At 41.5% G+C, this 11,852-nt stretch overlaps 1 protein-coding gene across 1 annotated transcript in view; it reads right to left on the reverse strand.

Moving 5' to 3' along the window:
- Positions 1-2,885, reverse strand: part of CD180 (CD180 molecule) — a 76,769-nt gene extending 73,884 nt beyond the window's left edge. Inside the window, exon 1 of the mRNA XM_038401952.2 lies at positions 2,444-2,885. The gene's annotated coding sequence lies outside the window, so the exon portion shown is untranslated. The remainder of the gene's footprint in view (positions 1-2,443) is intronic.
- Positions 2,886-11,852: the final 8,967 nt, after the last annotated feature.

Raw genomic sequence — 11,852 nt, forward strand, 5'->3', positions numbered from 1 at the left:
AAACTCAATTTTTTCAATCTTCCATCATAGTTCATATTTTCTAGACCTTTAATAATTTTTGTTGCTTTTCTCTGGACTTTCTCCAATTTGTTGACATCTTTCCTGAAATGTGGCACCCAGAACTGGACACAATACTCCAGTTGAGGCCTAATCAGTGAAGAGTAAAGTGGAAGAATTACTTCTTGTGTCTTGCTTACAGCACTCCTGCTAATACATCCCTGAATGATGTTTGGTTTTTTTGCAACAGCTTTACACTGTTGACTTGTATGTAGTTTATGAGCCAACATGACCCCCAGCTCCCTTCCTGCAGTACTTTTTCCCAAGAGTGGTGGAAGCTCCCTAAAAGTGTGTGGAGGGCCACTGGTGCCCAAACCATGGCCCCCTACCCCCACAATGCCACCCTCCCAAGGGCCCCGCTCCTATGCCACCACCCCCTCCCCCTGAGCCCCCATCCTTACACTTCTACCCAAGACCCTGCTCCCCACTCGCTCCTCTCCACTCCCTCTCCCCTGTCGTTTGCCCTTACTGCTGGTAAAAAGTGATGGGGGTCATCACCCCTTGGCTCCCCCATCCCCCCAGTTCCAGTGCCCCGCTCCTTCCGAGGCAGTCATTTCCCATTTTGTATGTGTGCAATGGATTGTTCCTTCCTAAATGGAGTACTGTGCATTTGTACTTATTGAATTTCATCCTATTTACTTCAGACCATTTCTCCAGTTTTTTCAGATCATTTTGAATTTTAATCCTATCCTCCAAAGCACTTGCAACCTCTCCCAGCTTGCTTTCATCCACAAACTCTATAAGTGTACTCTCTATGCCATTATTTAAATAATTGATGAAGATATTGAACAGAACTGGATCCAGAGCTGATCCCTGTGGGACCCCACCCGATATGCTCATCCGGCTTGACTAGTTAAATTCCTTGACTGGTCTTGCCAGGTTAGATGCCTTTTAGAAGAGCTCCAGAATATTGCAAAGTCTTGAGTCAATACTGAAGTCAATGGGAAGCTTTCAGATATAATCACACAACTAGGAGAGCTATTAGCCAAAAAAATCCCAGAAAGACGATATGCTGCAAACTGCAAATCTTTGCTAAAGCAGCAGAGGGAAGATATAGGATTACGATGTAGAGCCAGTGCAGGTATTTGTTTATTTATTTGGAAATAGTGTCCAGTATTTCCTTTTAATTTCTTATGTGTCTTTAAAAATTTTACCATGAACTCTGTTTGATCATATTTGTATTTATTATTTGTTGGGTACAGCCTCCCATTTTTCACTCGGTCTTTACATAGGTAAATGCTCATTAAATTTCAATAGGAGTTTATTGGGGGAAGGACTGACTACAAAATGAGAAAGGACCTCAAGATTTCGGCTCTTAATTTTTTATCATCCATGTTTAAGAGGTACTCATCACTGTAATATCTTTGCAGCTAGAGGCGACTCATGGGGAGGGCATGCAGGATCACATGCCCCCTAGATTTGCTGTTTGTCTTGGACTGAGCATGCTCACATGGACTGAATAACAGTTCTGTAGTCAGCTGCCCGCACTCTGCTCCCATGCTATCGGCAGACAGAGGCCATTCCTGTTTGCAGCATATGTCTGTGTTTCCCCCCCCTTAAACTCCTAGTGCATTGAGCTCCTGTCTTATCTGGAATTGGAAATAGGCTGTAAGAAGGAAGCCACAAACTGATTGTAAATTAAGGCACAGTGTGAATGCTTCTAAACTTTAAATCATACTCCTGGGTAGTCAGAATGAAACTCACCAAATTGTCAGTGCATTTGCTTCTTTCTTACTGTTTTTGTGAGAACACAGATTCCCTGGCATAATTTGAATATATCCAAGGCTTTTCATACATCACAGTTAACATGCTGGAATCTTTGGGAATATGCAGGGCAGGGTATAGGAACATTATAAATTCTCCAATCACAAAAGAAGTATTAGACTAAAAGAGTGTCTTTAGCATTGAAGGACTAGCTCAGAGACAGACCTAGCCTCCTAATGGAGGAATTGAAAGAAACAGAAAACTTAACTTAAAATAAATGAGGCTGTTTATCAGCTATAACCTCTAATAATACGAGAGGCTTGGAAAACGTAAGTATGCTAGAGTATTTGAGGGAAAAGTTGAATACATTAGTTACTCAAAAATATGTGGGGTCCATACTAATAATATCCAGAGTTAGATACATCTGTGATAGGCAATGGAGACAAACCCAAGTGTTTAAACAAATATTTACAACTGTTACAAAAACTAATCCCTAGAATTATTATTAGTGCTGTTACAGATTTTGAATTAATTTTGTTTCACTATATGATGTCTGCAATTGCAAAAATATCCAGATGGGTGTGTTCTAAACAATCATGGAGGGAAAAAAGCATATATAATCCTGAATAAAATTTAAATCAAATATGACAGAACTTGGAAGATGGTGAGCAAAGTGACTTACCAAGAAAAAGAATACCAGGCACTGTTAATTATCCTTCAGATAGTCTGTCTTAATTATAGTTGAAGGACTTAATTGTTATGCACAAACATTTTATTATTGCTCCATTGGACTGAGTGGTTAGCCAAATTTCAGGTCCTCGCAGGGCTGTTTCCATTAGGATGAGAAGTCAATGATTCGAGTCATGTACTTTCTTGGTGTAATCTTGTTTATTTGCAAAAATGTCCACAAAGTTCTGTTTCTCTGAATATAGTGGAAACAAACCAGTAGTTCCTTGGTCAAAAAAATCCCCAGTTCTGCCACTCCAATGATTTCTGTGCACAAGAAGCTCTGTCCCTCTGCTTCCTCTCAGGGTCACACTCACATCTCCTCCCATTGGCATTCAGCCTGCAGCACACACAAACTGCAAAACTGATCTCCTAGCTTCTGTGTTTGCAACCAGGGAGGGAAACCCCTCAATCCACATATCTTAGTTCTGACCTATCATGCAGCCTGGACCGGGGTTAGTAGCTTCCTAGCTCCCAGATGTTTTACTACATAAAAGGACTTGACTGCTTCTTCTGTCAATCCTGAAAGAGTGCTTGGCATACCCCTTGCTTTAATGAGGTCTGTAGTTGGCTTTCGTTCCAAGACTACCCTGCTGGCAGCCATTAACACCTTTTAGCATGACGTTCTCAAAATTGGCGTAATCTATGTGTTTGAGGAGTTGATCATCAGTCACTGAATAAAACCTTGGACAGCCTCCAGGATATTGCTGCCTTTCCAGAAGGCATATTAGGAGGGACAGGCTTGTCTAATTTGCCTTTGCTTAAAAATCTGAAAATGGGGTTGCTTTGACCAAAAGTGGAAGGTTTTAGCTCTGCACGCGAACTATTCATATGCTATAAACCGAGCAGATCAGAAACAACATTTTTGGTGTAATTGAGTCTTGATCTTTTCTGGAACAAACAAGTTACACAGACCTCTTTGAATGTCTTTTACATTGTAAGCTATCTGTTGCCGTGTATTTTTACAAAATTTCAGCTAAAGCAGGGTATGGTGTATTTGTGATGCTCCCTAGAGGTCTTTTGTATCCATAAACTAATGAGCATACAACACTCATCATTATACTGTAAATAGGCTTTTTTCATATGTGGTAGATAGTCTATGTATAATCTGCGTTTATTAAGACACTGAAGAACAATTCAATACAGGTTAGTACTAATATAATTTAAAATACACTTCCTGCTATTTAACTGCTTTGGAATATCATATGTCCCAGGACACAGAATGGATGTTGCTTATATAGAATGAAAGAGATAATTGTATCACTGGGATATATGACTGTTTTTCTTGTAACATTCAGGAATAGGATGCAAGAATGAAGCATGAATTACTATACATACACACACACATTTTACAAGCCTGCCTAATTTCCTTGTTACACATACGTTGCCTAAAGTGTATTATCCAAAGATTTTATTTTTCAGCTAACATCAATCTCACAGAGCTGTGTAATGCCTGATTAAAAAATAAACAGGAAGACCATTCTGGATTGTGAGGCCATGACCAGATTCAGGAGTGGTGGTACAAAAAGGTGTACATTAAACCCACATATGCAGTAACAGATCAAATAGAGCCTAGGATCAATCCCGCTGAAGGGCTCCCAACAAATCAACTCCCCACCTGTTGGTTTCTGCAGCAAATCAAAGCGCTGCCTCTTCCTAAAATTCCTTTGAACACTCTTGCGTCCTTGTCCTGTCAATGCTACCTTCTCCATCAGTGTCTCCTCACTGATCTTTGATTTCAGATTTTAAGGGGACCATGGAACTACTTGGAGCTGGTCTTAATTTACCCCTACATATATGTAACTGAGGCATTTTCTAGTGGTCTGCATCTAAATTGGGATTCAGTGGGAGTGGCAGTGCAGAATAAGGACCCAATGGCTGAAAGCTGAAGCTAGATCAGTTCAGACTGGAAATAAAAATGTATGCCTTGATGGAGAAAATAATTAACCATTGGCCCAATTTATCAAGTGTGATAGTGGAGTCTCTTTTACTGACAATTGTAAATCAAGACTGGATGTTTTTCTAAAAGATATACTCTAGGAATTATTTTGGGGACGTTCTATAGCCTGTGTTATACAGGAGGTCAGACTAGATGACAGTGATCCCTTCTGACCTTGGAGTCTATGACTCTACCATCCAATTAAATTGGTGGGACTTTTGAGATGTGTAAATCCCAGATATAACAGAATAAATTGATCACTATCAATGCTGTTTAATGCAATTTCAGCAGCTAATAAAGTTATAATCATCCATATTACTTGATTAAGGATGAATCCCCTGCTTTTTGAGGTATAATCTAGATTTGATTGGATGACTCTGCAGGATCCATGTTGGTGAAGTTGTCTCCAGCTTGCATGAGGTGAGAGAGACAGAGCTGATTGTAAGCTGGGGAAGTTATATAACTGTGCATAGGACCTCAAATGCAGGAAGTTATCTCCCTAAAACTAGATCTGATTGAGAATGTGCATCTTGTGTGTGAGACCAGGTTTGGGTTATGATGAGAGGGATGATCATCCAGCTATATGGTGGAGTTCCTAGGCGGGCTGACAGGATTCCTGTTGAGGAGGGAAGCCTTGTTGACTCCACCCATTGGGCCACACAACTCTGAGGGAGAGGGCTGCTATATTGACTCTAACCATTGGGCCACACAGCCCTCAGGAAGAGGGCAGCCATATTGACTCTGACCATTGGGCCACACAGCCCTGAAAGAAAGGGCAGCCATGTTGGCTTTGGCTCCTATGCCACAATACCCTGAGACTAAGGGTGATCATGCACACCTAGTCATGGGGCTATAACAACCCTTACCCTGCCTCAAAAGGGGATGGGGCATGCTTGCCCTGTGACAATGATTCCTGGGGGTTGGCTCAAAATTTCATTGGTTGCTATGACTGTCACAGTTGGGCTTTGGCTCAAGTGAAGCTGTTGGCTGCAATCTAGATCTGGTATTAGGATAGGGATTAGAATTTGGGAACTGGAAGTTAAACCCTTGTCATGGGCCAACTATTATCTCCTTTGGTAAAACACACTTTTCCCATTGGAACTTTTAAAATGCTGTTTCCTCAGAGGCTAGTGAAACCTGTACATTTTCAAATGGCTTTAAGGGAAAAAAAGGTTGGCAGATGGACTAATTTATCAGGTGCCTGCTAGGACTTCATAATAATCTTCAGTGGCCCCTAAATACCCTCTCCCTGGCTTCATTCTCACAGAGCACCATGGTTTTACAGCTGGTCTGTGATGGACAAAGTAAAAGTGTGTGTGTGTGTGGGGGGGGGTGATTAAAGTATTGCTGTGTCTGGTGAACTGCAGCATAAAGATATTTAGAATTCATGGTTACACAGGAGGGTCTTAATCTATTTTTCACCTCCATCTCAGTAGCAACAAAATTCTGAAAATCTGAACTGTTCCTGGTGGACAGCAGCTTCTTTAAACACGGTTGCCTTCACTTAGTTAGGTTTTCTTTCACTGTGATGCCTTTTCATGTTACTTTGCCTAAAGAATTGCTGTCATCCAGCCATAGCTGTCAGCTTCTCTGGTGGAAAAGCAGCTCAAAGGAACTCACTGGTCTCTTACTGAGTTCCATCTGGTGACCCTCACTGAGGTTGTACAATTAGTAGAGGTGCACTGGGCTGAAACGTGTGTTGGAATCATGTTCTTCCTGAAGGCCAGTGTAGAATTACTGGGCATGATATTTTCAGTTACACCCTTTAGGAGGCCAGGGTGCAACTGGTCCTTAAGAATGCTATTGTGGGGGCTTAGTCAGTTGGCTGTCAGCCTAAGCTCAACTGTTGTCTCTCTACGTCTCTTGCCCCTGGATCCACTCTGGAACCCCACTCCAGGGCAAGCTCACTGTTCTCTGCAGGAGTTTGGCTCGCTCCCAGGGTCCTTTATGACTCTAATTATCTCCAGTTCCTGGCACTGCTCCTTAGGTCCAGCTACAGGACACTGATGGAGAGCAGATGTCCACAGCCTCTTTCAGGGCTGTAGTGTCTGTCTGCCCTAAACAAGGAGGGGAAAAAAGGGAAGACTAATCGCTGCCTTGAGCTGGGTTCCCCTGGTTACTAGGCTCCCTAGAAGTCTCTAGCAGTCTCTCTTCTTGGACAAACTTTCACCCAAGAAAGTTGCATTTACCTGGCACTGCCCAAGTGCAGGGATGCTAGTTAGTTTTACAGTCAGCGGGATGGGGTATATCCCACCACAGAGGGTCAGGCTCATCTCTTGATATTGACAGCCTTGCTAGTTATCAACCTGTAAATGAAGATCTGAACCTTTATGCAAGAAGCACAGATATGGAAATTCATATTGTGACAAAGTTCCTCCTCTACCTTGGTGGGTCTTGTGCTTATTGGCAGATTTGCTCGCCTTGGAGCTTCACGGCAGCCTTCAGCTTGGCCGTTTTTCTGACCCCCAGTCCAGGTTGACTCCTTCTGTGTCTGACCAGAAGTTGGGAGGTTTGGGGGGAACCTGGGCCCACCCTCTACTCTGGGTTCCAGCCCAGGGCCCTGTGGAATATAGCTATCTAGAGTGCCTCCTGGAACAGCTGTGCAACAGCTACAACTCCCTGGGCTACTTCCCCATGGCCTCCTCCCAACACCTTCTTTATTCTCACCTTAGGACCTTCCTCCTGGTGTCTGATAATGCTTGTACACCTCAGTCCTCCAACAGTCCGCGTTCTCACTCTCAGCTCCTAGTGCCTCTTCCTCCCAGCTCCTCACACACACACCACAAAGTGAAGTGAGTTCCTTTTTAAACCCAGGTGCCTTGATTAGCCTGCCTTAATTGATTCTAGCAGCTTCTTGATTAGAACACCTGCAGCTAATCAGCCTGTCTGTCTTGATTGTCTCCAGAAGGTTCCTGATTGTTCTGGAACCTTCCCTGTTACCTTACCCAGGGAAAAGGGACCTACTTAACCTGGGGCTAATATATCTGCCTTCTATTACTCTCCCGTAGCCATCTGGCCTGACCCTGTCACAATATACATATACATGCAGATTTGTGTGAAATCTTCAGCCTTACCAAACAGAGAAGTATGTGGTATATGTTACATAACCTCTTCAGCAAACTGAGAAACACATATTTTATTAGATTTTTTTTCTTGAAAAAGGCAAGAATCAAGCCCGAACTAAGTGTACAATACAACATGGTCAATTTTCCATGCAAGACTGGAATTTGAGTCCTGTTTAATTTGTACATTTATTTGTTAGGATTTATTATAAACCTAGGTAAGAGGTGCCTTTTCAAAAAAGCTCTCTCTGTCTTGGCACTTAAACTCACATATATTATATCATAAGCTTCTAGCCCACCTCACTTTCCTTTGCAACAAACAGAAGCCTTCAAATGATAAACACACTGCAAAGCTTTTCTGGGGACTCCTGTACATAAATAGCTGCTTTCCCTCTGATCGGTATTTAATTTAGTTGTTTCATGAAAAAAGACATTAAAACCTTTAATCTAACTAATTACGAGGTTCGAAAGACTCTTTTTTCAGCCTAGTTAGTCTGGAGGGCTGACTGGGAGCACATGGAATGTCTAATAGATAACTCAGCTTGGGGGGAGAAGGGGAGAAACAAACAAGGGAATCCTTGGACTTTTTTCTTTTTAATGTTTAGTTGGTTTAATTACATATCTGTATGATTACAGTCTTTTATTTACTATAAGATAATAGAGTAGTTTGAGTTGCTGAATTGCAAGCCCTGCAAAAGCAGAGATCATTTATTTTAATGACTGCATCCTCTAACCAATTAACGGGGTGGTCAGAATCTTATAATAAAACAGATTAGCTCAGGTATCAGCAATCAAGGGCGTTTTCTTAAACATTCCTCTTCTACTATCTAAAGCATAAAGCTATTAATGAATGCTATGTGCCATTCTTCCTGGGAGACTCTTTGGCTTGGTGAACAGCACTTCCCTCAATGCAGGAAGGGATTAATACAAATATTCTTTCACTTTATGGTTTAAGAGAAGCAATTCCCACGATCAGTAACACAAAGCACTGATTGGAGGCCACATGCCCTTAGCTCTGCTTCATTTAATTTGAATATAAGGGACCTGATTCATCACTCTGTTACACCAGTGTAAGTATATACGGAGTGATTTCAATGGAGTTGTACTACTGAAAAATTGGTGTAATGGTATGGTGAATCAGACCCAAAAGGCCAGTGATGAGTTCTGTTTAATGGAAGACTTCAACAGAGCTGCCCTGATTTGCATCAGCTGAGGACCTTGTCTTGTGCCTCTGAAAAGCAGGAATGGTTCAGTCTAGGACATTGCTCATTCGCATAACGACACTCACAGCCAAATTCAGACTTGTTGTAACTGGATTGTGGGAAAGCATGAGTCCTCTCAGTCCAGACCCGCCAGTCTTCAGATGAAATGGGTTTGCTCAGTGGCCTGCAACTATCCACTAGAGAAGCAAGAGCACCCCATAAACCATCGTGCAAGTCTCACACTACTTTCTAAGGACTCAGCACCAATTTTTTTTTTGAGACAGTTTCTGTAACCCATACTTCTGAAGAAGATCATGCCTCTTTTTTTCTTGATTCCTACAAAGGCAGAGGCATTTCATCTGAATACAGTTGGGCTTGAGGACTTACCAAGAGGTATTACTGGAACCCAGTTAAAACAAAGACTGTAAGTATGTATTATGTTTAATGCAACGAGCTTCCTGCTCCTCTCCAGACATCTTCAGCTTCTTTTTGTGAAGTCAGAGAGTTAGAACTAGTAAGTTTGTTTCCTCCATCCCAAGAGAATTGTGTGTGGTGTTTGAGGTATTATGTGCTGAAAGATCTCATTAATGATGCAGATGCTTGCTGTCACTGACTCATAAAAAGCACAGAAATGGGGAAATTGCTTTTCTCTACTTTCTTCACAAAATGTCATATGGAATACTGATAATTTTGTTGGGAGTGATTTAAATCTCCCTCAACTGTCTCCTGCAGGGAGAACAGCTCCCAACAGAGATTTGTTGCTGAACAATAGTGCTTACAGTTCAGGTATCAAGAAGTTCAGGATCTCCACTGACCCATGGATTGTAGAGCTGGAATTCCTCTTTGAAGAGAGAGGCCATTTTAATTGTAACTGCTAACGGATTATGGTGTGTGCACTGATTCAAGTCAGGTTATGCCACACACAACTGTTTCAAGGGTTGTGCCATGAGTAAGCTGAAACCTCTCTTGTGATAGAAACCCAAGCCTAGTGCTGGAGTGTAATATCTATGAAAAAAATGAAAGGCAATGGAGGAGACTCAAGTGCTAAAGATTGTCAAGTGCTAAAAATAATCTTGTTGTGAATCAGTTTAAATTAGCTATGAGTCCTGTCATGCTGGAATATGGGTGAGAAATATTGATTTTTACAAAGGTATTGTAGTTATGTTTGAATGGTGAACACGGACAGCAGTTTTTACCAACCTCACAAGGAAGATGTGAAGTTAAATTTATTAGTTCAAAAAGTGCTTTGAGATCGCTGGCCAGAAGACGATACAGAATTGTGAGCACTTTAAGTTTATTTCTTTGCTATCCACTGAAAGTTATGGCTTCGGACAAACACACTATTAGCCAGCACATGAGAATTACACTGAAAGAGTCACTGAGAACAAAACAGTAGTAAATATTGCCTGTTTAGTCCTGGCCTCCTGTGAGAAACATTTTGGCCCAGAGACAGGCTGAGATTAGCCTAAACTAACATGCAATTTTAAAAAGTTTAGTACGGTCATCTGGCATGGTCATGAATCAAAAGACTGTGCTATTCATCTTCTCCACCTCCCCGACACTCAAGCGTTCACTTTACCTCAGTCTGCTAGCTCAGTTCTTACAGGCCATATCTTTAGCAGATTAATCTGTATTGCTGTGTGCTGAAGTGATGGAAATATTTAAAGAGTTTATAGTGTACATTTATTGTAAAACAGGCATAGAAAGTACCAATATCTCTCTTTTTCAGGACTGTGAATTCTCTAAATGGTGTGGTAGCAGGGTCTTCTATGGGTGGATAAAAGGAAGAAATATTGGTACTAGCTTGGGCCCAAATCAAAAGCCTGGATCCAAACTTTCGTGACTGGGCTTTAGGGCTCCTAGCATGATAGTATGAGTGAAAGTTCTCTTCCACACCCAAACCTTTGGGGAAGATTGGATTAGTATGAATACAAATTCTGGAGCTTGGCCATCTCCAATTAATGCACATAACCTAATTTATTATCATTCTCTGAGTTAATGGTGGGTGTCTGACCTGAAAATTGATCTCTTTTTTCTCCCTTACAATTTGCATCCTGCCATAACTTTATCTGGGACCTAATAAAAAAACATAGGTCATATGTGAGAGACATCTTATCCAAAACAAATGCTATCTTATTGCTTTAAGTTATAGTCTTGAGGTAACTTACCAACAGCATAGCTCTAATTCAGCTAGATCAATAGCTCTGTTTTAGGAATTGATGCTATTAATTTTTAGATGTATCATGTGCCATCTGAAATAGTTTTGATGAGTGGAACAATGGATGTAGCAAATATTTAGTTTATCTGCAAAAGAGGGAGGAGTAAGAGGGCAGAGAGTTCCTGGCTGAAACTCTTACAATGGTGGAATGATCTGAAATTTAACAGTAAACACAAAGACAGGTTTCAGAGTAGCAGCTGAGTTAGTCTGTATTCGCAAAAAGAAAAGGAGTACTTGTGGCACCTTAGAGACTAACACATTTATTTGAGCATAAGTTTTCGTGAGCTACAGCTCACTTCATCGGATGTATTCAGTGGAAAATACAGTGGGGAGATGTATATACATAGAGAACATGAAACAATGGGTGTTATCATACACACTGTAAGGAGAGTGATCACTTAAGATGAGCTATTACCAGCGGGGATGGGGGGGAGGAAGAAAACCTTTAGTAGTGATAATCAAGGTGGGCCATTTCCAGCAGTTGACAAGAACGTCTGAGGAACAGTGGAGGTGGAGGGGGGAATAACATGGGGAAATAGTTTTACTTTGTGTAATGACCCATCCACTCCCAGTCTCTATTCAAGCCTAAGTTAATTGTATCCAGTTTGCAAATTAATTCCAATTAACACTACAATAATTAATTAATTAATTAATTCCTACCAACACTACAAAAAGAAGAATTCTGGGTGGACTCCTCCTTAATGTCGAAACAACAGACTGGACTTCTACATAGAGTGCTTCCGCCGATGTGCACAGGCTGAAATTGTGGAAAAGCAGCATCACTTGCCCCATAACCTCAGCCGTGCAGAACACAATGCCATCCACAGCCTCAGAATCAACTCTGACATCATAATCAAAAAGGCTGACAAAGGAGGTGCTGTCGTCATCATGAATACGCCGGAATATGAACAAGAGGCTACTAGGCAGCTCTCCAACACCACTTT

Source organism: Dermochelys coriacea, chromosome 5 (genome assembly GCF_009764565.3).
Source record: "Dermochelys coriacea isolate rDerCor1 chromosome 5, rDerCor1.pri.v4, whole genome shotgun sequence".
NCBI lineage: Eukaryota > Metazoa > Chordata > Testudines > Dermochelyidae > Dermochelys > Dermochelys coriacea.